Source organism: Malurus melanocephalus, unplaced genomic scaffold, assembly GCF_030028575.1.
Source record: "Malurus melanocephalus ecotype Western Australia unplaced genomic scaffold, MMel_1.1 scaffold_152, whole genome shotgun sequence".
In the NCBI taxonomy this organism is placed as follows: Eukaryota; Metazoa; Chordata; class Aves; order Passeriformes; family Maluridae; genus Malurus; species Malurus melanocephalus.
Window position 1 is genome coordinate 3,494 of NW_026623384.1, and position 4,081 is coordinate 7,574.

Consider the following 4,081-nt stretch of genomic DNA (forward strand, 5'->3'; position numbering starts at 1 on the left):
TGACCATGAGCTGGCAGTGCCCTTGTGGCCAGGAGGGCCAGTGGAGTCCTGGGGTGCATTGGAAAGAGTGACCAGCAGGTCAAGGGAGGGCTTACACTGCCTCTGTTTGGCCCCAGTGAAGCCACATCTGGAGTGCTGTGTCCAGTTCTGGGCTCCTCAGCACAAGGAAGACAAGGAGCTTCTGGAAAGGGTCCAGCAGAGGCCACAAAGATTACGAGGGCTCTGGAGAATTTCTCTGATGAGGACAGAATGTGGGAGCTGGGCTGGTTTTTTCTGAGGAGAAGACTGTGAGGGGATCTCATCAATGAATGTAAATATCTCGAACACAGGTGCCAAGGGAATGGTGTCAGACCCTTTTAAGTGGTGCCCAGCAGCAGGTCAAGGGGTTAGGACCATAAATTGAAACACTGGAAGTTCCATTTCTACTCGAGAAAGAACTTCTCTCTATTGAGTATAGCAAAGCACTGGAACAGACTGCCCAGGGAGGTCATGGAGTCTCCCTCCCTGAAGATATTAAAAACCTATATGGATGCGCTTCTGTGTCACCTGCTCTAGGTGACCCTGCCTTGTCATAGACTTGGACTGGATAATCTTCAGATGTTCCTTCTAACCCCCAAAATTCTGTGATCCTGTGAATTATATTCTAGTTACTTTTTCTTGTCTTCTTTATATTCTCCTGGATGCCTAGGAAAATTATTGCAAACAAATAGTCTTTTTAATATGTTTTTAATAAGAAAAAAATGCAACTTGTACCACTCTTAACACAACCACAGCCAGTTAAAAGTTCTTATAGCACAAATTCAAATTTCATTTTGCTTTTTGTGTTCTATTTATTTCAGATAGATTTACACACATTTAAACGCAAATGCAACTTGCAAATGAAGGTCACTGTGAAGTCCAAACAAATGTATCACTACTCCATAAAAGCTGTTCACTTTTCAGAATCAGTTCACATGAGTAGGTCCTAAGGATAAAAAAAATTACAGACACTAAAACAAAAGAAGTGCTAAGCATTCTGGGTGGTGTGCTGTGATAATTCATAAAATAGATTGTTTAAGGACATGTTTTATTATTATCTTATTAAACTAACACACTGTTTATGTGAATATATGATACATTGTATAATACCATAATAAAATTGCAACTGGATAGATAGCTGTGATGGAATGAGTATTGCTTCAGTGGTGCGTGCCAGCTTATGGAATGCTAATGCCAGATGAAGTAACATTTTTTGGTTCAATGGGTTAGGCTATCAGCATTCTGGAAGCTGTCTCAGTGAGCATGCTTTTGTCTGTTTCAGTGTTCATTATATCATTAGTTAMGGAAATATTTACATGTGTACTAAGATCTAAGAAATCATCCATCYCCTTTTTTCCTTTTTCATTTTGTTTTCTAAACTTTTATTGCAGACAGAAGAGTATGTTTCAGTTGTGGAAGTCAAATATGCACTTTTSAAAGAATTGCTGTAAGTATAATGTAAAAAAAGTGAGGCTTTCAAGGCCTTTGCTTGTTCCCTTGCTTTAATTTGTGATCAGTTTGGGGGGTTCTTGGTTTGCATTTGAGCTGTGTAGGGATGTGTGGGTGTTTTAACTTCAGTGCCTAAGTGCTTCTTATTTCGATGTTCTKGTTTGTTTTTTTGAGCGGGTACAGACACTTTCTATCCAACATTTWTAACAAGGCCTTGAGGAATATCTGCAGGATAATATGGCACGGTAAGTGTCAACTAAGTGCCAGATATTATTCAGAAAATGTTTATTATTCACTAACCTGAGTTAGTGGATCTCTTTTTATCTCAGATGGAGTTCTGCACTTTTTGGATTGGACTGTACCTGAACAGTTTGAATYCTCAAGACAGAAGCTATGGTTTCATGATTCTGTTGCAGATTTGGCATTGATTTCATCAGGTGTTTTTTTGCAATGGCTTTAAATTAAACAACTGTGTTCCTCAAACATTAAGAAAATTGAGCACCAAGAAATGGCCAATGTAGACAATACCATTGTTATTGTTGCAGTGCAAAGCCACACATTGTTTAGCCTCCTTTCACTCCCTGCCCAACCTCCTGAGTGATGACTTCATTTATCTACATCAAATTGTGCTGTGTAAATGAAGAAAACATAATTATGACTCTTAATAGGATCATTCAATGAGATTTTTATTCCTAGCTGTTTTACATGCCTGAGAAACTTTGATGCTAAATGAAAAAAAGAAGCAAAACCTGCCAACCAACCAAACAAAATAATTGAAACCMAACCATCCAGCCAAAAAAACACCCAAAAAGACAAAAAGAAAAAGAAAAATAAAACCTCCCACAAAAAAACAAACAAAAAACCCAACAAACATTCCAGAACTATCAGGTATTCTAGGAAATCACTGTATAATTARAAACTTTTAGCATAAATAACAATAATTCTTGTTTCCAATATGAACATGGACACCTGGGTTTTTTATATGATTAAAACAAAATTTTCAAAATAATGTTCAGTAATAAGCCTGGCATCAAATACCTGTCACAATTTTAAAAAGTGAAAGTAGATTTTTCTGTGATTCAAATTCAGCAGCTCTATGCAGCATTTTAGCTTAACACAGCTGATCTTCCATATTATTAATTAGGTGAAAGTAGGAGACTAATTGGAATTAATTTCCAACTTTTCATGTCTGAATACTTATGCTGAGCTCTCCACTTTGTGAAGTTGCTAAAAAGTTCAGAATTTCACCCAACCCTTGAATGCCATGAAAGTTGAATAGCAATTTTTTTAACAATTTGGTTACTGTCTATCAAAATCAATGCCTTTATCAGCTTTGTTTATTCATTCTTCCACAAAATGAGAAAAAATATATGGTTTTATTTCCACAGGAATGTTGTGAAAATAATAGWGACATGATGTTTGAATTTTTTGGAAGCATGTAGGTCAGACTCAAAGGCATTCTGTTATTACCGAAACAAATTCACTTTGCTATGYAAATTGACTGGAACAGCTTACATTTTCAACTGAAAATCTAGTCCTAAATTATTCTGGCCTATTAGAAAAGAACAATTCACAGTTCAATTAGGAGTTGCATTTACCTTCTGTATTGTTACACAATGATTCTTGTGCTTTAAAATAAAAATAGGATTAATTAAATCCTGCATGTGTCTTGGTTTTTTTAACAGTCAATTATTTTAACGTTGCCACAGTTTTCTGTTTTTTCCTTTCATTTTTTCTTCTCCTTCCTTTTTCCTGTCTTTCTCTTTGGTTCTGTACCCCTACAGGCATTCTTATCCTTGAGGATGGTCAAAGACAATCTGAGCACACGTGGGAAAATAGTCCAGTTAAGAGAAGTTAGAAAGTAGGAAGGTAAAAATGTTTAATTCTTACATGTTTTTACTTTGCAATTGAGGTTGTCAACCCTTGCAACATGCTTAGCTTAATATAAAAGAAATATGGCAATAAAAAATGAGATAATATTAAAAAATGTGTATAACATTGTATGTCCCATGCTCTTTAACTGTAATATGAGTGTAGGTACACAAAATGTTCAAATTAACATATTTCTTCATTATTATCTACTTGTGCAACAAAGTTAGAATCTTGCTCCAAAATTATTTATTTTCTGCAGACATTTTTGAGCAGAGTTATTAAGAGAAATGCTTTTCATTCACAGTCATGCCCAAACACTTTAATAGGTTCTGAAACTAATTTCATGTTTGTAAGCAACAATCAGAACACTGGTGAAACACAGTCACTTCTGATAAGAAATGTAACATACCACATACCATTGTGGGACAGGAACTGGATATTTTAATTCATATGAAATAATGCAATTAAGTTTAAAAAAAAGTCTAAAAATATGATCATTTTAGAATGTATAAATCCTCATGAGTATGTTATTGTGTTCTTTGTTTTTTGCTTGTATCTCTGTGTGCATGTCTAAATAGAACATAATCAGTATTTTCACTGCTCACCTGCATGGAACACCACTGAAAAAGGTTTCTTTCCCAGGCACACCCTTGATTTTAAGTGGAAAGARCACAATTGCATTTAACACAATCTTCAACAGAATTTTGGTAAGTGTTTCTAGCTGAGAATCTCTCCCAGTGTT